This window comes from Amblyomma americanum, chromosome 2 (assembly GCF_052857255.1).
Source record: "Amblyomma americanum isolate KBUSLIRL-KWMA chromosome 2, ASM5285725v1, whole genome shotgun sequence".
Taxonomy (NCBI): Eukaryota; Metazoa; Arthropoda; class Arachnida; order Ixodida; family Ixodidae; genus Amblyomma; species Amblyomma americanum.
Genome location: NC_135498.1, coordinates 97,593,860 through 97,620,617, shown reverse-complemented (window position 1 = coordinate 97,620,617; position 26,758 = coordinate 97,593,860). Strand labels below are relative to the sequence as shown.

General features: G+C 46.7%; 1 protein-coding gene across 1 annotated transcript in view; it reads left to right on the top strand.

Moving 5' to 3' along the window:
• LOC144121654 (uncharacterized) overlaps positions 1-26,422 on the top strand; it is a 65,732-nt gene extending 39,310 nt beyond the window's left edge. Inside the window, exon 3 of the transcript XR_013312660.1 lies at positions 26,104-26,422. The gene's annotated coding sequence lies outside the window, so the exon portion shown is untranslated. The remainder of the gene's footprint in view (positions 1-26,103) is intronic.
• The last annotated feature ends 336 nt before the right edge of the window (positions 26,423-26,758 follow it).

Below are 26,758 nucleotides of genomic sequence, written 5' to 3'. Positions count from 1 at the left end.
ATTCTGTTTGACAGCAAACAATGCTCTGCCGACTATTTCATACAGGAGGAGGAGTAGAAGGAAAGGCAGGCAGGTTAACAGGAAGAATAACCGGCTTGCTACCATCAACGGGATGAAGAGCTTATGGCGTGAAAAGATGGAGGAGAAAAGAGGGCAGCCGAAAATTGAAGTCACTATGCAAAGTCACAACGTTCGGTAAAGTCGCAGCCTATCGTGCAGGCCAGAAGTTCTCAAGAAACGGAGCAGTGCCTTGGAGGCCTTCTCCATCGACGATCGCCGGGGCCAGTGGCGGAGGATCTTCATTTCTGTCAGTGGACGTAGATCTAGACGCTCCCGCCCCATTGGTCTAAGCCTACCGGCTGCGTCGGCCTACTATCGTTACCGTGTGTTGAGCAGGTAGCACTGGCTTTCTTAAGAAAGAGCGTTATCTTACGTAAAGCCCACCTGTACACGCAGAACAAGACACATACATAACCTTTTTCTTACGCCAATGTTTTGTGAAAGGAAATCCCACATTTATATTTTCTTCTGTGTGCTATACAACAATTCCATTCCCGTCCTGTAGAAGTATTGCAATAAAGAACATTCCAGAAGAGTTAGAAAAATGTCTTTTACCCTATCACTAGGCTAAACATGAGGAGCGCTTGCAACGCATTTTTTGTATGTATTTTAAGTTCCCTGATATCGCTACGTTTCTTCCACTTGCTATACTTTAGCAAAGCAATTTGCCCTGCTGTTTTTGTTTTCGTATGTGCAGCTATGCTTTTTTTAGGCTTGTGGAAGAGAAACAAATTACTCGTTTTGAGTTTCACTGCTACAACCTGCATCCTTTTTCTGGAGTTTTTGTCTTTCTTTTGCATTGTCACGTCTTACATTGTAGTGCCCCTCCTGCTTGGGCCACTTCTTGGCCTGCATTACAATAAATATAAAAGACCACCTCTGCCCTTAGCTGCTGCAACCTTCCAGACTAGTATTTGATTTTCATCGCTAATAAGAGCTTACACTGGTTATTTTGCTCCCAGAGGGCATAAAAGCTTCTCTGACTCGCTGTCTCTGGCTCGCTGTCTATCAGAATTTTTGAAGCATCATTACGCTTGTGCATAGTGCCGTCGCCTTTCGGCTGGCTGTCCAGATCCCGTATTTCGATTTCCGTTCCAGCCGAGATTGATCCTATTCAGCCTGCTGATAGGATTGTCGGTGCTGAGATGGTGCTCTATGTGTTCTTGTTTGTCTGTTTTGTAAACTAAGGAAAAATGCCATTACGATATTTCATCTGCACTCGTGTCGGGTTGTCGTTAATAGACGCAAAGTCAGCATGTGTTGACATAATCGCAGTACTATTCATATAAAACCTTTCCACAAAAAAAAATGAGAGAACCAGGAATAATATTTAACTGGTAATGGCGTTGCGATCAATTTCGTGACCAATCTGTGCATTTTCTTCCAACAACGTGAAACAAACTGCCGCCATAAGACAGCATAGATTCATGAGTTTTCTACCGTCGTTTCTGTAGGGCTTCTTATACAAAATTTGTGTGGCCATACTGATTTGGCTGCATCGTGCCAAAATACATGCACTTTCGAAAGCATGCAGGCAAAGAAACCTTTTCTGTGCACATATCTAGTCAAAAGAGCGAAATTTTATCCAGCCAAAGCGCCAAAGGTCAATCGCTTTCGAAATTTTAAAAACTGATATGGCTATTACTAACGACCGGCTACAAATTTCGAATTGCAGCTAAGCACCTAACTGTGATGCTTTAAAGCTCAATTATTAAAATTAGTGACCCAGCTTACAACTTAAAACAATTCACTGGTTTTCTGGTGTCCTTCAACTCTGGTGGAACTATGCCGCAAAAAAACCGTATTTTTAACCCAAAAAGCCTATTTTCGAAAATTCTTTAAAGTCTTCCCTGTAACACCTGGTATACATCGCGCTCTGGGTTTCCAGATACGCGATCTTCTACAGAACCGAAACGACATCCTGCACAGTTTTTTTGTTCCTGGAGGTTAGCAAAGCAGCGACATTTTCTTTTCCAGAATGGCTAGGAAAGGCAGGCTGAAGATAGCACTATAGCTGCATTCCTTCAGCGTAGACCACAGCAGTATGCGCTCGAACAGTTCGCGCATTGCTGGATTTCAAAGGAAGTTGCGAGGAAGCCGTTTTTAAACATAGATGGTAAAGCTACTGCAATGAAAGCGGTTCAATAACAGCACATGCATGCGGACATGCGTGGCGTCTTTGAGAGAAGCTGATATTCCGAACAGACTACTTTTGCAAGAGGGCGCGGCAACGAGTGCAGCAGTGTTTGTTTTTCACAATACTGCAGGAGAAATACAAATCGAGCTTAATAGGTCATTTTCGAGAGCTCAAATTCCTGCTGTTAAATTTTCACCTCTTTTTTGTATCCTCAAAGTTCCTCATCATGATCTAAAAGTTCATGCTGAGTACATGGGGTATATAGTGTTATTTGAATTTAAAATATGTCATTAAAGAGCACAACGCCAGATTTAAGTTTTCCACGCATGGATTTCACTATTCATTATTCGGTGATGACAAAATTGCATTAATTGTTGCTAATGAGGTATCTCTAGATCTAAAGGAACATAAAGATCGAAGAAAAATGCTGAGTGCATTTCTATGCGCCTTCTCTAAAAATGTACTACGGTGTGCAGATCCGTGAGGCGTCCAATTTTAGTGAGGTTTTAGAGAACCATTACGGAGAGCATTATTTGCCTCTTGGTTACCTCGTTTAAGTACTTCAGTCCAGTCTTGAAACGAACGAGACACAAATATTGCGAACACACGGTGAACTAAAAATATTCAATACCCAATCTCATCACGGCACGCATTTTGTGTGCAGTCCTACAACAGGTGGCGGATATCCGCCTCACAGTCTCTGTTCTAGCAGACTGGACATCCGGGGCGGGGAAATAAATCTTTGAAATGCGGCCACTTGCGCGTCACAGCTGGAGTAAGGGCAACCCCGACCCGTATCCTCCGAAGCGCAACTTCACTTCACGGGTAAGACCACGGCGGAGGGTTACCGCACACGGAAGGATTAGAGCACGTGTGGGGCACCGGAGGTGCTCCTTTATTGTTAAAAGGAGGGTGGTGCCATCCAGATTGAGGCCTCGAGGCAAAGACGAGGTTGGAGTCGAAAGGCGGGTCGCAGAATCTGCGCGGCTTTGTGTGCTCAGGAGGTCACGCGGGACCCACTGAATATGGATTTGCAGCGGGATGCGTGCCGCTAGACGATGGATGTCTTGGTAGGTTTCTGGGGTGCGACTGACTCGTCGTAGTAGGCGTGTGACGTGAAGGGCGTCGGTGCGAATGACAATGCATGCCGTGGGCAGCATGGGAACGGTGGCCACAGAGCAAAAAGCCTCTTGAACCGCAAGCATCTCTGCACAGAAGGAGGAAGGAGGTTCTGAGAGTTGAGTTGAGTTGAGTTGAGTGGTTGTAAACTACCGGTGGGATTAGCCTTGCAGTTGCTGCCGGCAATTGCTCCACCGTAGCGACACTTAAATAGAAATCACAGAAACACTGTCCGCAAAAACCGAAATAGACACTCCTGAGGTCACCATGTGGAGGCCGAATCCGTGTCCTGCAGGCAAAGTAGAAGAAGGCGAGAAGCATCCGTTCTACTCGACTGGCTCCCGCGCGGGAAAGCAATGTCCTGAAGAGAACTGTGAGGAACTCCTGCCTTCTTGAGGGATCCGAATAACACAGCCCGTTCCGCGTTCTACAAAGTACCTTGTCCACAGAGCCGTCTGTAAATATTTGAAGATGACTGGCATATTCGGTTTCAAGATGTTCCAGTACGAGCGAACGCATTGCCGCTAAAGGAGAATTCCGCTTAGCGTGAACGTGCGGAATTATCAAGGAACAACCGAGGCTCGGAAAGGACCAAGGTGGCTTCAACGTCTCAGGTCGATCTCGAAGGTCGAGACCCAGAGAACGAAAAGTATTTAAAGCCAAGTACGCCCGGGACTCAGATCTCTTTTGAAGGCGCTGTAGAAGCACTCTCCCGGCCACAGTCTCTCTGAGGCGGCCAATATGCACCAAAAGTCTTTGTGAAGCGGCTAGCCGAAGAGATTTCGATTGAGACTCGTACACTACTGCATTGTTTGGAGCAGCCTGCGGAACGCCGAGAGCCCTCCTTAGTCCCATTCTGTGCAAATTTAAACCTCAAAGCGTTCCAGCTGCGATACCGAGGGGGAAATTAAAGGGAGCTGGTACATTATGCGACTTGTCACCAGGGCATCGTGAAGCCTGATCATTGAAGCAGGATGGCTTCCCCATTGCTCACTAGCAACTCTACGAAGCACATTGAGACGCGAATATAGTGAAGGCACAATCGAGTCTACAGCTCGTCGCCAATGTAGACGTGAGTCAATAGTGACGCCCAAAAAACGTATCTGGTTAACCTGACGAAGGCAAGACTGATCAAGGTCTATGCTCAGCGGCGCATATCGTAGTCCCCTACCTGGAAACAGGACGAAGCCAGATTTTTCCACCGAGAGAGTCAACCCAACACCTTGAAGGTAACTTTTAACTGAAAGCACGGCATGTCGCGCTAATAGAGCTAAGCGTCTGTGTTGATATCCGGTTAACCAAAGACAAATGTCGTCTGCATATATCAACATATGGACATGCCTACAATGTTTTTTGCACCTTTGCGGGAAGACCAGCCATGACAACATTAAAGAGCGTTGGGGACAGGACACTACCCTGAGGTACCCCTCGCGATACCGCCCTATCGGAGCTCATTGTACTGCCTAACCGCACTCGAAATTTACGATCACTGAGAAATGAGTGAATGAATCGCAGAAGATAGCCCTGTACGCCCATGACCTGCAGACTGTTCAGTACTGAGCTCTGGAAGACTCTATCATAAGCCTTTGATACGTCTAGGAAAATAGCTAGTGTTGAAAGTCCAAAAGCACTCTGATGTTCAATGTGGCTTATCAAGTCCAGGACGCTATCTTGCGCGCTTAAACCTGTGCGGAATCCAGTCATGCATGTTGGTAGTGCCCTTCTATCCTCAAGCCACCAAGATAAACGCTTACTTGCCATCTTCTCCATGAGCTTAGCCACACACGACGTCAGCGATACAGGACGATACGAGGCCACGTCTGTCATCTCTTTGCTGGCCTTCAGCAGTGGTACTACACAAGACACCTTCCATGAAGGGAGAACGTCACCAGACTCCCATACTCGATTGCGATAGGTTAGGAGCATCTTCCGGTGTTCCAGAGGCAGGTTCTGTAACATTTGATTGGTAATGCCGTCAGGACCTGGTGCACAGCGACACCGCAGGCTGCGGAGCGCTGTCTGTAGTTCTCGAAGTGTGAACGGGGCGTCCATAACAGACGGAGACGTAGCAGGCAGAGCGCAGGGATGTATACCTGGTCTGGAATTTACAAATGCATCCGCAAATTCCTCTGCCAAGCACACGAGATGTTTCTGCGTGCGCAATGCAAGCGCCTCGAAAGGTTTACTCGGACGAGAGCCACCAGCAAGGCTGCCAACGACACGCCAAATTCTCGTTATCGGTGAGAAAACAGTCAAACTAGCGCAAAAGGATGCCCACTGGGACTTACAGAGCTTGTTCGCATGACGTCTAATGGCAGAGTTGAGCGTGTTGAAAGTTGTCTTCAAGGCTCTGTTGTCCTTCTTCCGCAACAGTTGTCGCTCCGCCCTTCTGCGCGCTGCGCAGAGGATTCTGAGTTTTAGATCCGGAGTCGGAAAATGATCAGGTAGCTTGAGCGTCGTGGTAGCAGCCATCTTAACATAAATCATTTTGTCTGTCACATCCCCGGAAACACAGGCTAAGTGCTCCCTGTATTTGTCCCAATTAACAACATGGCAAATTTAGGACCACGCAGATGGAAGTCGGCAGTAAACACAAATATCGGGTAGGGATCACTTCCCATTCGGTCAGCTCTAGTTGACCACTGCACACGGACGTCAGGTGAATGTAAGGTTAGGTCTATAGATGTGGGTGAGGTTGGAGGCTGAAAGAAAGTGGGACTTCTGTCATTGGCCACGCACAGGTCCAAACTGTCGATGACTTCTACAAGTTGGCGTCCGTGAAGATCTGTGTTCCTGTCACCCCAGACAGGGTGGTGGGCGTTGAAGTCACCGCAGAGGATTCTAGGTGCTGGGCAGCGGTCACAAACTTGCTGGAGGAACAAAGCCATATCGACCTTCTTCCGCGGGGACACGTATACTGATGCAATGGACAGATTTCGGAAGGCGAGCCGAATCCTCACAGCCACTACCTCAATACTGTCGGTGCAAAGATCAGTCACGTTCAAAGCCACATGAGGAATCTCCTTTCGTATGTAAAGGGCGGCACTTCCTGCGGGAAAAGACTTTATGCTGCAATTCTTGTGGGCGACGTATCCCGGCAAAGACCTCCCGCTTGGCAAGCCAGCCTCCGAGAGGGCCAGTACTGGAACACAGGTCTTTCAAGAACAATTTTACTTCTGCTAATCGACTTATAATCCCAGCACAGTTCCATTGCATGATAAACGGCAGTTTTCTAGGGTTTTTAGTTGCAACAGGTTGAAGAAAACTAGCCATCTAGGAGTTGAAGTTCTCTGCGAAGGCGGTGATCAAGGTCTCAAAGGAAAGCACCAGCTGTATAAAGTTCTTCAAAGTGCCAGGCTGCATCGCTTGGCTATATGAACGCAGGACATCAAACAAAACGCGTAGAAGGTCGGAGAGATTCCGGCTTTTGAGCTCCTTATTTTGCTGCACGCACTGGCGCACAACTTCGACAAAAGACGGGGACTGGGACCCACTCTTGGCCACGGTAGCTGGTGTCTGCATCTCTTTTAAGGCAAGGGGATTTCCTCCATGTTGTCGAGTCTTGCTGTGATCTGGTCGCTGAGGAACATGGACACTTTTTGCAGAAGCAGATCGAACAGCCAGCTCACCCTCGGAGGCCGTTGCCGACTTGCTCGGATCAGGTCGTGCAGCGACGTCGCTTGCTACCACGTCCCGAGCTTCCGACTCGAGCGCAGAGAACTCTTCACTTCCATGTATCGGCTTCTCAGTAGGTTGTGGTTTGGGGCCACTAATGAAGGACTTGCGACGGAGTAAGGCGCTTACACGGAATGTGCAGCCACTGAAACTCGCTGGATGGTCACCTCCACAATTAGCGCAAGCAAAATCTGCCTTGCACTCTTTGTAATCATGGCCACCACCATACCGCTTGCAGCGTTGATCTTTGGTGCAAACTCTCGCTACATGTCCAAAGCGTTGGCACCTGAAGCACCGGGGAGGCGTTTCAACGAACTCGTGGACTGCATGTTTGGTGAAACGAAGGTCAATTATTCCAGGGCGCTCGGTGTCGGTAGCAAACGTTAGCACAATAGAGTTTGTAGGCTTCGCTGCCCATTGTTGTTCTCCAGGCTCCACCCGGCGCATTAACCGCCACACGTGTAGAACTCCTTGCGGTTTCAAGTAGTCAAGAAGGGCACTTTCCGAATACCACACTGGTACTCCCCTTATAACACATGTGTTAGTCATGTAGGAATGTGGCAACCGGGCTTGAACTCGTGTGCCACCGATCTGAGAGCACCGCAGAAGAATCTCTACTTGCTCTTCCGTTGAGATATCTAGATGAAGAGCCCCTTCCGTTGTGAAGCGACTGCGAATCGGAGCGGATCCCAGTAGTACTTTAATATCATCGAACAGCCTGATAGGGTTCCACTCTCTGAAGTCAACACCTTTTTCTTTTGGCTGAACTATCACTGGGATGCCGACTGTCCGGTGCTTCCGATGACTCACCACTTTGAAGCCATCGTTGTCCATTTCCGCCATGTCAGCCACTTCCTCGTCAGAGGCGGCGATAGTTGTGTCGTCCCCACTGAGCGATGATGACGCACTGCACTGCTGGACGTCCCTATTGACTGGCAGATCCCCGCCATGTGATTCCATGGCCGCCTCCGCCCCACTGGGCTCCTTCGGATGGCGCTGTCCCTTTAAGGATACCGGCGCCGGAGCTGCCGTACCCTTCCCGTAGCGACAGTACCGCCTTAAAGACGCGGCCGTCTTCCAAGGATGGAAATAACCTAGTTAATAACTAGAAAACAAGGCAAAATTACTGAGCTGAGGTGACAACAGAACGAGCACCATCGTCTTCCTCTTTTGAGGTTCTGAGAGGCGAAACCTTGACGCTTTGTTAGGAGCTGGCTTGCAAGGACAGTAAACTGCTGTTGTTCTTTCGCAGGCTTGGATGTTTGCGTCAACGTACATAACGATAGAGCCATGCGGCAGATTGGCGTCTTGCTCTGTAATTCGGTCGCGAATCGACGATGCCGCGCTGGTAGACGATGGCCGACGTAGATCACTTGGCTTGTTGTCGCTTAGCTGCAGAAAACGCCAAGGAGGAAGAACTGGCGGGGACGGCTGTAGAATGGAGTGCGATGAAGCATATTCCCTGAGTGCACATGTGTGTGTAAGGCGTGACTTTAGGCGGCGAGCATCGCGTCGTTGCTGCACCAGCTCTAATAGTGTGTTCAGCTGCGCATGTTCTAGGAGCGCCACGATCGGGGTAATGCGAGGAAGGCAAGTGATGACCCTCATTGCCTTTCGATTAACAGCTTCTAGACGATCCCATTGAGCCCTCGCCAAATGCTGGAATTGGGCTTGGTAAACGAGGCGCGGTTGCACAACCGCCCGCACCAACTGTCGTGCAACATGAGAGCGGGCTCCGCCTGTTTTAGGAGCAATGCGTCTAATCAGACCCAACGACTGAATTGCTTGCTTTTTAGCCCGAGAAAGCCAAGCAGTACCTGTTCCTGACTCGTGTATTGTCAAGCCCAAGATTTTTACGGTCGAACTTTCTTAAATTGGAGCTCCGGATAGATGGAGACGAATTGGTGTTGCAGCCAGTTTATGGCGCTCCCAGCGGTTGGCGACTGACACGAGCGTAGTTTTTCTCACTTAAAGCTGCAGACCAACTGAAGAAGTAAATGTCGACGTGATATCTATGGGTGATTGTAGGCCTCCTGCTTGAGTCATCAGGTCGTTGTGAGTGCTCCACACCATTATGTCATCAGCGTACAATAAGAACTTAATCTCAGAGACATCTTGTAAGCAGCAAGCAAGGGGGATCAAAAAAATAATTAATAATGTTGGCGATAACACCGATCCCTGGGGAACGCCGCGAAGAGGCACAAATTATCCGACGGCTTCACCACCGAGGCATATCGCAAAGTGTCGGCCTTCAAGGAAGGATTTAACAAAATTGCGCACTCTAATGGGGAAATGCAAAATGTGAAGTGATTCCACGATGGCAGCGTGAATGATATTATCGTACTCCTTTTCAACGTCCATGGCCAGTACAGAACGTGCATTGTGGCTGCGAGTTTAGGCCAGAACTGCTGACGCCAAAACAGCCAGTCCATCTTCTTTACCTATGGACGTACGAAAGCCAATTTGGGCGGGATGGTAGAAACCATGGTGCTCAAGCCACCATGACTGTCGTGTGGCAAGCATTTTTTCGGTCAGCATGCATAATGTTGGCGCGAGCGATATAAGCCGGAAATTTCCGAGGTCTGTCGGCGGCTTCCCGGGCTTTGGTATGGGGATCACAATAGCCGATTTCCAGGATTCTGGTACGGCGCCTTCTATCCATACCTTGTTATTGGTGGCGAGGATTTGAGGCAGTACAGCGGAACTTAAGTTCTTGTAAACCTCGTACGGAATGGAGTCCGGACCGGGCGCAGTCTTCCGACGTGCCTCGTCTATTGCTGCAAGCAACTCGGGCATTGATAATGGGCTTGCAATTCCCTCGGCGTCGGCTGTAGATGGGAGCTTATCGACATATGCTGGAATGGCAGCCAAGAGGGCTCCTATTACCTTCAGAGGCAACACATCATACTTGGGGGGAAAAACTTCCGCACTGCCTCTCTGGGGAAATCATCCGGAGCTAACTTATCTGCGAAGCATGCTGTAGCCACTGAGTCAGGACGACGGGAACCATGTTCCATTGCACGAAACGTTCGCCAGAGAGCAGCATTCGATTACTTTTTCGAGAACTGCTCGCACGACGCATGCCACTGGCGTCGCTAGAGATCGCGTTCATATCTGCGAGCCTTGGCAGTAAGGTAATTCAGCCTTGTCCGCGCTTGCGCAGAAGTCGGGTCTCGGGAAGCTGCCATCTCCTCTTGTTGGCGAGCAGCCCACAAGTTTAGCAGACCAACATCGGCGCCGGGGGATTCACGTCCGTCCAGGTGACAGCAGTAGCCTTATTCAGCGCAGTTTTTATGCAGTCCACAAGTAGTGTAGATGATTGCAGAGAGAGATCTTCGACGGTGGTGCGAAACGTGTCCCAACTGACCACAGAGCACGTACGGCGTAATCAGCGGGCTCTTGATGGATGGAGACCGATGATGATAGGATGGCGGTCATTACCCCAGCAGTCTGGCTCCAGGTGCCACGATGGAATCCCGGGTCCTGGCCATCACGTAACGTCCGGAGCATATGGTGGACTGCGAGCATGGCGCACAGTCCGCGTTGCTGAATGTGGACGGTTGAGTCAAACAAAAAGCGCATCCGCGAATGCGTCCCGGACACGCCTACCACGGAGGCTTGAAGTGGGGTACCCCCACTCCGGATGAGGGGCGTTAAAGTCACCACCAACTAAAACAGGCCACCGTGGGTGCTGTCGTCGTAGAGTTAATAACCACCCCAGATTAATGCGGGAGGGAGCCCCACCGGCGGGTCTTACATAGCCACTGCGACTACCTCTTGATATGAAGTGCACCTTTTTACTAGACAGAGGCGAACTTGAAGAAAACGCGCATCAACGTACACCGCCGCCTTTCCCGGAGGGGCAACAGTGTGCACACGACGGTCGTTCCTTGAAGGAGACATGTATCCAATAAAGCCCGGAATGGATGGCAAGAAATCGGTCTCCTGCAGTAGCTGGGCCCACACCTGGAGCTTGTTCATACGAAGTCGAGATTTGAGCTCTCCCTGGTTTGTGGAGAGGCCTCTGAGTTCCATTGGAACACACCAGAACTACATGTACTCGCCATTTTCGATTAGGCTTCCAAGCGCTGTAATAGAACTGATATCAGGTTAGATAGCTGGTTTACCATAAATCGGAGGAGGGATTTTGTTGGGTTATCCTGCAGTGCTACAGAAAACCTGGTAGAGTCTGCAAAAAACGCATGAGGGTTGGACGTAGTCGAAGGCGCTGGAGCATTGATTGGCGTGGAGTGGGATTCCGCTGGCTGTCTACGGCGAGGAAGCAGTTCACGGCGTTGCCGTAGCTTAGAGACCTCGGCTAAAAGGCGTGCAATTTTGTCGTCAACTGCTGCCATGTCCTCACGCAGAGGTTCCAGTATTGCTGTGCTTTTGTGTAGCTTGTAGGCGACGGCGATCCTTGCGCACTTTAACACTACTACTGTTGGGCAGGGGCTGCAGGTGGATTGGGCTCAGAAAGCTCCGGCCAGTCGTCTTCCTTCCACTGCAGAGCCGCAAACCTGTTGGATGTCTGTATCGGGGCTCTGTTTTCATTAGGAGGCACTTGCTTACGGATCCCACGCCGAACCTTCTCAGTTGCTTTGTTTTTTTTTTGAGAAAGTTGGAGAGGTGATCTCGTGGTCGTCAGTCTTGCAAAGTCCGCACCTGTAAGACGGTGTGCCTTGTGGCCTAGCCTCATCTTGCGTTGCAAAAGGGCATGATCGGCGAATGTGGCCAGGTCTGAACCAGCTGTAGCAATAGACAGCACTCGGTTTGTAAGGGCGAGGTCGCAGAATACAGCCATAGTAGTAAAGTCGTTCTGGGAGAGTTGGTGGGCCCTTTAGTGTGCGATATACCGCGCTTGAATGACACGATGGGTTGGAAAGTACATCTCACACTGGAGGGTCGTCTGGTCTTCGGCAATGTCGACGTTGTAAACAACACAGCGTTGTAGGTCCGAACCTTCTACTAGGTACACCTGGACCGGCACCGAGATTTCGCTTGTAATCGATATGCACTTGAGCGTTTGCAGACGCTCGACAGCAGCCAAAGTCGGGAGCCACACAGCGATGGTATTAGATTTCGTTCTAGACGTGAAGCCTCGAAAACCTTTGGTCCCAAGACACGCGTCCAGGTTCGCCTGAAGGATCCTGTTCGGAATGTCTGTCAGGCTTTTGGCTGCCAGAGCTTTAATGGCCACTTTATACGATACCAATGCCGATGTCGGCGCAGCCACCTGGTTGACATACGCTGGGCACGAGCGCTTGCCTTGTGAGGTGCATTTGGCAGAAGACGAATCCTGTGCCGTGTCCCCTGATGGGCGCTTTTGAGAACTGCGGGAAGCCGGTGGCACGGATGGAGGTGCTGAAGACAGGTTCATTGGAGAGCTCTCCTCCTCACGCTGCATGGTTGAAGCCCCATCCAGCAGTGGAGGCTGGGCCGCCATTGCCGAATTTCGCCTAGAGGGCAGATCGCTCACGGGCTGAGGCGCATTTGGAGAAGGCGGGATGTGCGCTGCCGCTGATGGACCGGGAGCAGGGACCGACGCCGGCGAAGCCACCTCTGCCAGCGCGTCACCGGTGCCTTTAGGCCTATCCTCGGAGCCCAGTCCAGCTGCCGGGATGACTGAGGGACATCTGCTTACTGCCAGCTTGTCAGACGGCGCATAATCCTCGGGAGCTTCCTCAGATGGTGCGAAGTCAGTTCTCTTGATATAAGGAACGTATTTATGCGGATGGCGAGATTTTTCACTGGAGCGATGTGCAGGCACCTTAGTAGGGACACTTCGTCTTCTTCTTGCAAGCATTAGTTTTTTTCCGCTTACTGTAGAGGCCTACGAAATAATTTTGAAAAAGCACTACGGAACATGCCCGCCTCTGCGCTGAGATTGTAGTGCTCACAAACGTTCCGCCCACAAATGGATTATTTTTGCCGGGTGTGCTGCTTCCTAAATAAATATAGGGCAGCGACGCAGGCGTTGGTTATGTGATTTACACCAGCGCAAGCGATAAGCGTTGCGCCTGCTTATCGCTATCAAGCAACGCCGCAGCCAAGCATATCACTGCTTCAAATTTCATCAATTTCCTGCGTCGCTGTACTGCAGCACACCCGGCTGAAAGCTGTGTATACGCCTGCCGTTTGAGAGCGCTGCAATCTTGGCGCGCAAGCGAGCATGCTACGTGGTACTTTTATTTCGCAGGAATTAGCAGTAAGCGGAAAACAACCAATACGTAATAGATTGATAGTAAGAAACTCTTCAAACGGATGTTTTGTGGAATGTTCAACTTTCTAATTAGAATTTTTTGCCTAACTTCGTCGCTTGCAACGTTGGTTATTTAATCTTGACTAATTATGAAAGTTACAGAATGCAAAATAGTTTTAATTCCTCCACACGATAGCCAACCATATGCATCTAGTCCTGCCGTTTTACAGTGCATCGGCGCATTTTTAAACCCTGGTTTAGATTGTTTGAGACACACTGTACATTTGTTTTGAAAGCAAAATAATTTACCTCCTATTATTGCATTTGCCGCCATAACTGGAATATGCCCTTAACTTGAAGCAAAAATGCCATTAGAAAGCTGCTTTATAAGGAAGCGTTGAGCAGCAATTACTCCCGGAAAAGTTTACTCTGCCAAGAGTCGCGAACGGCGGATGGCTTTAGCGTTAGGACTGAAATTGGGGCGTGAGCCTTTAGCTGTTTCGGAGTTATTTCCATATGTCTGAAAACGCACACTGAGGGTTTGCACTGAGTTTGCAAGTAATTATGTGAAATGCGGGGTCCCGAGTTTTTCTCTCCAGTCTACCCTGTAGACACTCGCTCAGTCAGCATCGGGTCTGCGTTTTTCCTGACGTCCCACCTTTCCATTCCGGTTTCCGTCCCGTGATAGAGTACCACATGTGCGCTCGTGTGTGGCAGATGGGTTTTCTGTGCCGGCGGATGATAGGTATACCTTTGCCTAGCTGTAGTTTTATTACGTCTACATGTTCGTACATACTGTGTGTCGCTTTGCACAGGTGCCTAGCTTGACGCGTAAATAGTCCAAGTATTTTCTGGCTTTTTAACAGTTGCTTCGGTCTTTTGTCTTTAGGAACTCCGCCCTCTACCTGCGAGCGGGCAGCCTTTTCGCGGGAAAAGGGCAACAAAATTAGTAAACAATCAGAGACCATGAGTTGATACCACGTCGTTGCTATCTGCTGACTTCACGGAGGTGTTTTTTGAAGCTCTACAGTCTCAATAACTAGGTAAGCTAGTGCTGTTTTCAATATCTTTCTCTTTGCCGGAAGGTTAGATAACTGCAATCAGGTGGAAGAAAAATAATATTGTAAAATTTTGTAGCTGTTTTGGACTACTATGTCTAATACGACGAATACTACTGCTTCTATTTGCAAATAGAAGCAGTAGAAGAATGTGAAAAATGCGAGTTGAATTAAAAAATTGCACAAGCAGACGAGTACAAAATTGAACAAACAAGATGCAGCAGCGAAATTTTTTAGTGCAGACTGATCAACAATTGCTTCGAAAACTGCTTTCAGTTGACCGTGCATTAATAATATCGCCCACTCGGATATCAAATAACTTTTTTGCCGCCCTCATGAACGATCGTGAAACTCAAGAATATTCTTAGTCGGCTAGGACTAATAGTGGCCGTTTCTCACATTTAGCTTCTGTGTGTTTGTTTTAAGCCAGCTTTGTCAGGTGAAAACCTGGCCAACGGGTTGTGGCCAGGTGCATCACATATACACCTGAGAGGTTGCAATAACGCCACAATGTCACGTGACCCCGGTGACGGGTGAAGCGCCTGCTTTATAAAGCCGATGACTCATTTTTACAAAGCAGACACACCATGACAAACACCGTAGCGTGGGAATGCTAAATGATCTAAAAATAGCGAAAACTCGGTGCTAGCTCAATTTGGCTCAAGTACGCAAATCGAGTGCCATCTTTTTGCATTCCGGCGAGCTTCTTAATATAAAGCACATTTGAAAAGAAGCATCATTTTTAACAAGACTAACGCTTCTAATCTAAGCATAAGAATTTAAATTCAGAAGCTTCTAATGCTAACCTTGGACTTGGCAATCTCAATCACTGATGATGTCCACAGTATATGATGTAAAGACCAAATATTCAAGAGATTTGAAAAACTGTCTCCGTGTTAACTGACTTACTATCTAGTTTTTCTATCTCGAACCGTGAATGCAAGTTCTCAAAGCAGAAAGTGGGTACAGCATACCAAAGTGGCGTGACGGTGTAAAGAAAGACGTCCTTCGGCACATTGAGACCAGTGTAGAAGATTTAGGAAACATAATGCGCTGTGATGAATTGAGAGTTTTCATGGTAATGGAAAAGCAAGTAAAAGAAATTAGGCAATGGTTTAACCCGGCTAAACCCAAGTAACTAAAGAGAAAGCTTGAAAGTTAAGCCTGGTAAAGCTTGTATAGACTTGGTTGTTGCTTGGTGGTAAAGACTAAAGTTCAGTTCTTCGGCGGCGATCTTCAGGGATTTAGACAGCACACAAGTCGCCTCTCCTGGACCATCCGTGACGACTGCTGCCGTGAAATTGTCGAGAGCTGTTGCACTCCGTTGGCACCGGCTGGAAGGCAGCGGAGGCTATCTAGATGGAGAGAGCGCACGGCTCCGGCGTGTCTCCGGTTGAATGACGTCATGGTTGTCACGTGAGTAGGAAGAGGCGAGCGCTCGGTTTCGGTGGCGGCGGCTGAGTGACGTCATAGCTGTCATGTGGTTTTTCCTTGTTTCAAGGTCAAATTCACGCCCACGGCGCACACGTTGAAGAAGCTGCGAAGGGGTATAGTAAAACGTTTCGCTGTTAAAAATTATTGCACAAACACTGTGCGCTGGTCGTCCTGTGAAGTGCTTGAACCTTCTACAGCTTCTCTACAGCTTGGCGCTCTGTATACTTCGGAAGGGCCAGAATGCAGCAAGTCGCCAACTTGCTTCGTCAGCGTTTACGGTGAAAACTTTTACCACCACTGCCAACCCTGCTGGATCGCTTCCGCGTGGATTAAGCCACCCGGATGACTATGCCATAAACACTCGCCGTCGATAAGAACTGCTGGCGTGTCCCGGAACCTTTGAGTGGGCGTGGGAGCAGATACGTGAGGCGGCTCTTCAATTTCGCTCTTTTCTTTGCCCACGTCAGTCCTGACTCTTGTCTTTACGCAAGTAAATCTTACGATGCCTGCTTGTTGCTGTTCCCACGTCCGGGAATACTTTTGTCTTTGCTATATTAGTGCGCTGTTGTTAAAGAGCTGATTCTGCTGTCCGGTGATGTGAAAGAAAACCCAGGACCGCGATGCAGTATTCGTTCCCAAGATGCAGGAGCTGACGACGATGCACAGCAGAAGCAGCTGAGTGATATGAGTGGGTTGCTGCAGGATATGAGTATTCGAACCGCCATAATAGATTCCGAGCAAACCGACTTAATCAGTACTGTGAATGAAATCAAGTGAAGTCAGGATGCAATTCATAATCATTTATCAGATAGTGGTAGTAGGCTAACTGTGGTCGAAGGAAAAACTGTGGCCAGTGAACCTTTTCTGAAGGAGTGTCAACGGCTACGAAGTTTTGCTGATAGCCTAGCTAGTGAAAATCCGAAATTGATGGCTATCAGGCAGAACTCGAAGAGAGGCAGCGCCGTGATAATATTCTGTATTATGGCCTTTCTGACGCCGATTGTGAGTCCTGGGATGAAACTGAAGAAAAAGTTGTGACTGTACTTGCATCTGCCTTGAGTTTGCCACCATCAGAACTATCGATTGAACGGGCTCATAGACATGAAGCTTTTTCTGGAGATAAAGGCAGGCTTGTTATTGCGAAGTTTTCTTATTTTAAAACAAGGCAGAATAATTTCTTCTCGAGTTATAAACTGAAAGATAACGGCATTAATGTAAGCGAAGATTATTCTCTCATGTCTCGGCAGGCGCCGATAAAATTCGTTGAATTTGGTATTGCTCTAAAGTCTAAATTCAAACTGCGCTATAATAAGCTTTACATGTACGGTAGGTGTTACTGTTACGACCACCTTAATGACAGCGTTTCTGAAGTTCGTGTCATTGCAAGTCTTTCATCCGAATCGCCTGCAGATTAACGATGCATGAGGGGTAGTAGGCACCCATCACTGTCCAATTGCTAATTATCGTTTCTGTATAATAAAAATAGAAGTGTCTTGCCTAAACGCGATGAGCTTTGTGCGACTATCGACGCATGTGATGCTGACATTGTTTGCCTTACCGAAACGTGGCTTTCAGCGAAAGTTGATAGCTCAGAAATCTTTCATTGCCACAAGCATTTTACCACCTATCGGTAAGAAAGGGGCGACAGAAGTGGTGGTGATGTTTAGGTAGCTGTTGCCGACACATTTTTTTCTCCTTTTCATGCTGTTACCAGATTAGAACTGCATTGGGTTGAACTGCGCGCGCGCGTGAAAAAGAACTGATTTTGAGCGTTTGCTATCGCCCTCTCTCGTAGATTTCCTCTTTCGTTGAAAAACATCATGATGCTGTTTGCGCGTATACCGTTCGTTTTCCAAACGTTCCTATTTTTTTTGGTAGGAGGCTTTAACTTTCCAACTTTTATTTGGTAAAATGTACATTCTTATGCCGACCCTTCTAAGGAGTGTGATGGTTTTTTGCGCTTATGCACGTGCCGACTTTAATCTCTCCCGACTTCTTACTCAGCCTACTCCTGTTACCTTTTCATCACCCAACCTTTTAGACCTTGTTCTTACCACGTCTTCTAATCTTGTTGCTCCAATATCTGATTTGCCGGGCTTAAGTGAACATTGTATGTTTCATTTTTCATTGAACGTCGTGTCACCGCGCCAGAATAACAATTCTTAATACATCTGTGACTAAAAAATGTAAACTTTGAGGCCATAAAACGTAAAGTCCCTGCTTTTGTCGATGTGTACTTAGCCTCTTTTCGCAACCGTCCAATCGAAATTAACTGGAAAATTTTTAAGCACAAAATTGAGTCTCTGACAAATTCTTATGTGCCGCTGAGAAAAGCGATAACTAACAAATATTCGCCCTTGTTTAGTTCTTCACTAAAACGGCTATTTAACAAAAATAAACGTACGTCTGTTTCACTCCGCCAAACTGTCCAATTCTTTGGCCCGGTGGGATGCTTATAGGTCCGCTGCGTCTTAATATAAGTAAGCACTAAAACATGCTATGGAGTCATTTTTTATTCATACACCACCGTCGATGCTATTAAATAATCCCAAACAATTTTGAATCGCGGTTAAGAAAACTGATTTATCTACAATTATTCTTAAAACCTTAAACGATCATAAAACACCCAGTGAAATGTATGCTGATTTTCTTAATGCTGTGTTTACAGCAACTTTTACTACCGAATTAAATACCGCAATTACTCATTACCCACTCCACGACTTCTTGATTATGAACCCCATGTTGGCATCGAAAAAATAATTTAACAGCTGAAGATGTCTTCATAATGCGGAGTGGATAACATCAACTCGAAACTTTTGAAAACTATAAAAGTGTATAGTGCTATTATTCTTGATGAACTCTTTCAACAATCTCTTGACTCTGGATGGGTTCCTAGCGACTGGAAGATGGCCAAGGATGTTCCCCTGCACCAGGCTGGGATCAAATATTCTCCTAATAATTATCAGCCCACTTCACCTCTTCGCATCTCTTGCAAAAGATCATGGAACATGCCATCTGCTCTCACCCTGCCATTTTTCTCGAGTCAAATTCTTTTTTCAGTCATTGCCAACACGGGTTTTGTAAATCATTCTCATGCGAGAGGCCGCTTCTATGCTTTACACAGGATCTTCATTTAATTCTTGATCGGGGTTCCATGGCTGACTTTATATTCCTCGATTTCTCCAAAGCCTTTGACAAAGTTTCTCACCAGTTACTTTATTTAAAATTAAATATTCTCAATCTCAAACCTAGCATCAATTAGTAGCTTCAGTCTTTCCTCTTTAATCGTTCTCAATGCGTGACTGCTAATAAAAAAAACTCTCGTTCCTCTTCAGTGGGCTCAGGCGTTCCCCAGGTTTCTGCCCTAGTGCCCCTACTTTTTCTCATTTATATTAAGGACTTGCCTAACAACATTGCTTCTTCCGTATGTCTTTTTGCGGACAATTGTGTTATTTGCCGTTATATTAACAGTGACTCTGACACTTCTGTCCTTCGACATGAAACTTAACATTAATAAGTGTAAAACATACGTGTGTTTTTCGACGTAACACTGAAATACCCACTCACGACATCAATAATACTCCTCTTGAAACTGTGTCTTCTAATGAGCACCGTGGTGTGCACATAACTTCTAATCTTTCTTGGAATCTGCACGTGGAATTTATTACTAACAAAGCTAACCGCATGTTGCGGTACCTGCGTAGAGATTTCTCCCTTTCTTCTACTTCAATACAATTGCTCTTTTAGAAAACACTTGTTCGGCCTAAAGTGGAATATTCTGCATTTTTCTGGGACCCTAACCTGTCATCATTAGCATCTGAAATCGAATCTGTTTAAAACTGTGCGTCAAGTTCCATAATTCCCAATTATCACCGTATCCCCAGTGTGACCGTTGTGAAAACTACCTTATGATTGCCAGCGCATTCACTCCGCTGAAACACTTCTCGCTTATGCTTATTTCATAAGATCTATTACTACAATCCTGTCCTTAAGAGCCTGCTACGAACTACCCCTACATATGTTTCAGGCCGCATCGATCACTTTCGCAAAGTAGGTGCTCCGTCATGTCATACTAAACACGCTTTTTCTTGTTTTCTTCGCAACACTTCTGACAGTTGTAACCACCTTCCCAGGCACATTGTCGATACTACTAACCCAAGTTCTTTTAAGACTGCCATATGTAACCTCTATTAGTAGATTTTGGTCAGTTTTATTTTGCGGTCGTTTTCGCTGTGTTTTTGCTGTATGCCGGAAATGTTTTTGTTTTTGGGATTTATTTTTCCCCTTTGCTTCCTTTGCCTCAATTTTTGTGTTTTGCTTTGTTCAGCTTTCGCCGCGTTATTATTTATTCTATTTGTTTTTGTGCTGCACTGCATCTATGTCTTTCCCATTCCCCTCTTTAGTGCCTTCGTGTCCTGAGGGTATTTGAATAAATAAATATTGTTAACAAGACACTGGTACTGCTTTTGCAGTAAAACTATATGAGGAAGAAGGCAGTTCTCCGGACAAAGAAAAAGACTACGCCCTCTCGGTTTTACTGCGACAGCAGTTAAGAGCCTGCTCCTGGGTTTCGCGTCGTACTAGAAGTAGTAGACTATAAACTGCATATCTCCAAGCAAAAACTTTATATTAACACAACATTTCGAAGCCAACTCGGCTCCTTCTCTTCGAACCACCCGACAGTCCATAAAGCATCAGTGGTGAAGACGCAGTTCAGAAGAACTGAGACACACTTCAGCGCAGAACTTGACAGTAAAAAAGAACAACGCACGATATTCAAAGAACTCATCATGAACGGCTACCCAAAAAACTTTATTCAAGAAACCATTCGACGTCAAAACACAACATTCGCCAAGAAATGAACGCACAAAGAGCAACACCACCACCAAAATACGCCACTTTACTTTATGTCGCAGGTGTCAGCGAAACAGTCGCCCGAATCCTAAAAAAAGATGGTCTCCAGGTTGCGTACAAGCCCACAAACACTGTTGCGCTATGCCTACCTCTTCCCAAAGACCAGCCGAGGAGAGAAAGAGCTCAAGGCATTGTCTTCAAAATTCATTGCGCCGACTGCGACGCAAGCTACATCAGCGTGACCAAAAATTTCAAAGAAAGAATTCAGCAACACAAAAATGACGTCCGCGATTTCGCAAGAGAGCGCATTTCAGTAGCCGAACATTCCGAGGACTCCGACCATAGAATCAACTTCGAAGAAAACCGCATCCTCGGAACCGAAACAAGTTACCACGAAAGGCTCCTTCTGGAATCCTGGCACATCCAAGCCACACCTAACAACATCAACCGCCCAAAAAAAACCTGCCCCCAGTATATGCCCAGGGACTTCGCTCTTCAGCTCAACGAAAAAAAGTCGCCATTGACCGCCTCCCTGCAGTGGGACAACGTGACTAACAGCCTTACCCCCTCCCCTCCCCCACGCCTTTGCCTTTCGCATCACAGCGGTCGTTCCTTTGACCCCCTCCTCCCCTTCATGCTTAAAAGACACTAGCTACTGCCCTAGTACCCCTGTCACACGGTACTTCTTCACGGCCTTTGCCGTAAATTTGTCTTAATGCACTAAAGGAGGAAAACCGAAAAGAAGCAGCGGCGCTGCTACACGGAAAATCCAAAGGAGCTAGGACGCGGCCTCCGTGAATGCCAAAAGTCAGCGCTGTGTGTGAAGCGGCGCTAGTAACATGAAATTAATGCAGACGGTAGCACTTCAGCTAAGAGGATAAGAGTGCTTTCGTGTATGTTTGAAAAAGTAGCTATCACGATAATAAACAAGCGTTCTGACGGTGACAAACGGATATTTTTAAACAAAAGTTTCTTTTCTTTTTTTCACCGTTCCCAGTCTGATCACAGTAGGCGCACTTTTCCGGTCGGCTTCTCGTTGTGTGTGAGAAGAGTGCTTTGTTGCTTATGTCCTAGTGCGTATTTCAAATAAATTAGGTTGTGCCTGGTTAGGGTACTGCCGTAATCATGAGCGACAAACCGCAAGACGTTAGAACGAAGTGTTTAATTGCCATGAAGAACAAACGAAGAAAAAACAACAAAGCGAGAAGCGCAAGCACGTGTGTGTCGATGCGACTGCTGAAAAGCGTTCAAGTCCTATTTAGCAGTGTAGATGTCTTAAATCATAGCCTCCTCTACGGTTAAGTGCACTGTAACGCAAAATTAACCACTAAATGAGATAAATTAGATATTTTTTACGTTTTAAAGACTAAAAATTGCATCCATTGTTTATTATTTGAGGTCGCTAGCTGGCATTGCCGTCTGGATTACTCCTTCAAGCAACTTTAACGCCGCAGACGGCCGCCTTTGCGGCTACGGACCTTTTTCGCAAAGGTCTCGACGCTTTGCCGTGTAGATGCGCGTAAAGCGCCTTTGGGGCAAAGGACCCTAATTCCTAAGGCCTTACAAGTGCCCATGTGACAGGGGTATAATTCACCCCTGTTAAAGTAGCCGAGTCGGCTTCGAAACTTTGGGTTAAAATTAAAATTTTGGTTGGAGATGTGCAGTTTATTATAAGCCTTCAAACCCAACCAGAAAGGCAAATCTGTCAAAATGTTTAGTTTTAGAAGTAGTTGCAGTCCTAGTAGTTGACGTGAGAGGTGGGTGGACTACCACGGGAGCCACTCAGAGGGACGTTGCTGTGAAAGGAGGAGGGCTTGAAGCGAGAAGAAAGGGTAACCGAAGGGTAGTTACCACGCGATCCGAATGGCTTGTAATTAACGTAGCAGGGATAAGGTGTGTCGAGAGTGAAAAAAGGCGCAACGGGTGGGCGGTTGCGATTGGAAGCACGCAGATATAGTTCAACCTGGAGGGAAGACGAGGACGCTTACCATGGAAGAAGGAAGGTATTCCGAGACCTTCGGAAAACTAACCGGAGGGTGGTTAACACGTGAACGACGCGGAAGGTGGTGCGGCATGACGGTGCAGCACTCATTGATTCATGCTTCACAGGAGGACCTTTTTGCTTTGGAGCAGCCACGCGCATGCCGCGCATAATCTGAAATACTTTGTCGACTAGCGTAAACTGGGTGGGATTATCCTACCGTGAGTAGTCTGATTGCGAACGAGGTTCACACAATGGTGTTGCTCAGGAGGTACATTGGGCGCTCGTGGCTGCTATGTAAGAACGGTTATGCCAAAGGAGACAAGCTCTCGCAGTTGACCAACTGCTTGCATACTGCAGAATTCCATTCGATGTAGTAGTTTTTGTGCTTATCTGAGTTGAAAGAATAGAATGTCTTTACATCTAGATAGATCGAGTACACGAGGTTACCCATGGACGAGAAAGTCCAGGAGACCATTTTTCGGTCGTATAGAGAAAAATCTGGTGTTTACATCGAAAGCGACAAGAGCGACACAGAATACCATCCAAGGCGAGATTACCCTTTGTTGACCATTGCCGACTTGAATTTTTAATGAACCTTCGCAAAAACAATGCTCTAAATCAAGGAACATGACAAAGGGCGCTAAGCGGTTCTTCTAAACTGCTGTTGGCCACTTTTACGAATTCCTAGCGCGCGAGGACACCAAAAGAAAGCCGACCTAGATTTGACTTGTCTATCATGGATATTGCATTAAAAATTGCCTGCCGCTCCCACCAGGAGCTGCACTCAGTACTGCTTGAACATCTCTAGATTGCCCAGGAGTAACAATTCACTACTTACTGAACAAATTATTTTTTAATTGTTTCATGATATTTTGTCTGCATTTAAACGGCAGTTCTCTTGTTATCTCTCTCGATTGCAAAATAAACTTTTGGGCATGAAAGGGTTAAGCCAAAGGTGGTGACCACTGGAAGACCCGTAGGGTGATTACCATGTAATTATGAAGGTATGGAAACAGCGCGCAGCTCCAGCCGAGGGTGACAGGCTTAGAAATATCGCGGAGGGCAGTTACCTTCGAAGGAGTGGTAGGAGGGTTGAAGTTGAAAACCGACGTTACGGCTGGAGCGTATGATTGCGTAACGCGAGGATGGTTTCAGTGAAAGCCAGCAGGAGAACATACCATGAGCGATAGAATGTAGTACTGCCGATATGCGGCAGGTGCCTCGAAAGGCCCAGCCAGAGGACACCGTCATCGGTGGCGCCGCGTGTCTAGAGCGGCAGAGTGGAGAGAGGAGCTAGTACCAAGACGAGTGGGCGTGGAAAACTAATCACAGGACTCTAGATGTACAGAGGTATGAAGTGACTGTCACAATATCTACCTCAACGTAACGTAAACTATAGTGCTTATGGTGCTCGGCTGTTGGCCCCAAAGACGCAATAATAGAGGCCCATGTACAGTGCGATGTCAACACAAGTAAAGAAGCTCAGGTAGTCCAAATTATTCGGAGCCCTCCACTACCGCACCCCTGATAGTCTGAGCAGAATTGGCACTGAGGGACGCGGTAGTGGAGAGCTCCGGATAATACTTTGTCCATCATAGCCTGAGTAGCTTTGGCTACTGGGTACCCATAAGCCAACCAACCGTATCGTATAATATAAAAAAATTAACAGAGTTGCACAGTGTAAATGACCGTGTGAGTTTTTTAGTGGCCGATTTAAAATTTGAATGCAAACTGTTATCGACATTGAGCTTGCCGTTAAAGAATTACAAATCAAGGGCAGAAAAAGTTTACGAAGTCAGAGCTTTGTAAAGGTGTTAAATACTTGATGAATACACTTTGCATTAGTAAAGCCATGCTCTAAACGATGTCGTGTAAGCGTTCTGCAGAACAGGTAGTTTTTACTAGCAATAAAAAAGAAGTGCTAATAGTGAGCGAACACGATTTGCTTGTCCATAACAAGCCATGCAGTGTTTGCTGATGTAGCTAGTAAAATCAGGCCGAATCAGGCGAACCCTGATGCCTCTCGCTACATTTGCCTTTCGACGCGTATAATATGTGTGCCGAATTGCTGTTGTACCAGCAGGTTGCAGTTTATACCAGAAAGTAAAAAGAAACTGCAAATGAATAATATTACCTACACGTAGAACGCGCAAGAGCCCTCGCTCTAGTGTGGGTTTCTTATTAGTTTCTGCATGCTTTAAACCAGCAACATGCTTCATAAGGAACAGTTAGCGTACCACGCTTCAATATTTCGACCTCAGTACATGAGCTCAGGAATTCAAGGCTATTCAGTTCTGAGCAATCGTTTCAGGTTCTGCTAGCCATGTGGAGGGAGGAACTCCGGAGATGAGCCGCTGCACCTCAGTACTTGCCCTGGCCGTTGCCCTCAGACTGGCGTTTGGTGAGCCCCTTTCTACTTGGAGATAGATGTGCGCGAATAGTAGCATAGTTTTACTCGCTAGAAACTTGAGGGTATTTAGCATGATATTTCTGGCTCTCCCTTCCCCCCGAACCCTTAATTGTGAGCTTCTTGTCAAAGGCAAAAGATTCTACATGCAGATGAAATGAAGGCAAAGAAAAATGACGCATTGAATGACATGGAAGTGAGCTCATCTGTGGCTTTCACTGCGTTCTGTTCCTCCGGTCCTGTATCACACCGCTATTTCCTCGACGAAGGCCGAGCTCGCGTGAACTGCACAATCATCCTGCTATATAGAGCAGAGAAAGCTGGTCTTTAGCGTTAGTTCCTGATCAGAGTGGAAATTACAACTACCACCTTGCTTTTGTACGAGCAACAATGGAATTGCTATTTCACTACAGTACTATTTTTTTCGCTGGTAAAGCTAGCTAAAATGTTTGTTTCACTCGCCATATTGCCTAAGGAAACAAATATCGTTCGAAATACGTGCTAATAACGTGGCTAGGATTAAGTGCAGTGGACTGTATATTTCTCCGGAGCCACACATACAAAACACCTTGTTAAAGCGCAGTAAACAAACTTATTTGTAAGCTTAAAACCATTTGCAGCGATTAAAAACAGGTTCGGTACAGAGTAACGCTACTGGCGAGTTATCGCCTATGGCTATTTTTTGTCGCCAGAGTACTATCAGGAACAAAAGGTAGCCGAAATACGGATCTTTACTTCAGTAGAAAAAGCCACCTCGTCTTAGCCTACATCAATCTAGCTAAAGACATTCGCCGGAACGCGACCTTCGGTTCTGTGCGTGCGCGAAATTAAAAAAAAAACATTTTTCAGAATGTGCTAGAGCGCAACGAAAAGCCGCGAGTGTTTTGCTTCTCGTCGTGCATAACATTTGTTCCAGCCAATTCCTGACTAATTATTTCTCTAGTCGTGTTTAAAGAAGCATCAACAGCTAGAAAATTTTTCGTGCTTTAAATACGCTAGTGTGTTCTCTAATGGACTGCGTTCTGAGGTGCTTTTGAAACAAACCCCCTGTTCAACACAGTGGCCCTAACTTAATTTCTCTTTCTCTTATTGTCCATCTGAAGACCCAATCTACTGCATAAAAATTGTTTACTATTCCCAACATCATGAGCGTTGCCTCTGGTTTCTCATTTCGAGATGTTCTGGAGCCAAATTTGCTGTTTAAGAAGCTTGGAAGTGAGCCCCAAGCTATATACGCACATTGCTGGACTGCGATCGCGTGTCACCGAACGTCATCTCTAGTTAAGGAACACGAGCTGTTGGCAAGATGGTTATGCATGATTATGAGGCAATGAAAGAGCGCAGGCACAGAAAGGAAAAAAGGGACGCCATACAGCGCACGCTTACTACAGTTGTTTACTGGCGCTCCAATACCTGTCTTGCGCAAACACGACTTCGTATTATTATTGCAAGAGCGAACCGCTAAAGGTTGGCTGTATTTAGACAATACAGTTTCGTTATTTGTCTGACAATAAAGGAATTAATTTGTCTTCCTAAGAAACGCATTATACACACTAACACTCAAAGGACGTGCTAAAATGGAAGGATCGAACGATATCTAAACTAACAATTGCCTTAATAAACAAGATCAGCACCAGCCAAAAGTGAAGATAACGGCTTCTAGCTGAGTGTAATCTCGCTATGAGAAGCTTATTGATGGCATGTTTGTTTAGCCTTGTCTGTTAATCCTACGGTCTGTATCTAAACGCTATCTACTGATTTTGAATTAGGAGTGGGATATAAATAACTAAACCAATGTAAAGGACGTGCTTAGGCATGCTCAAAGCCACCA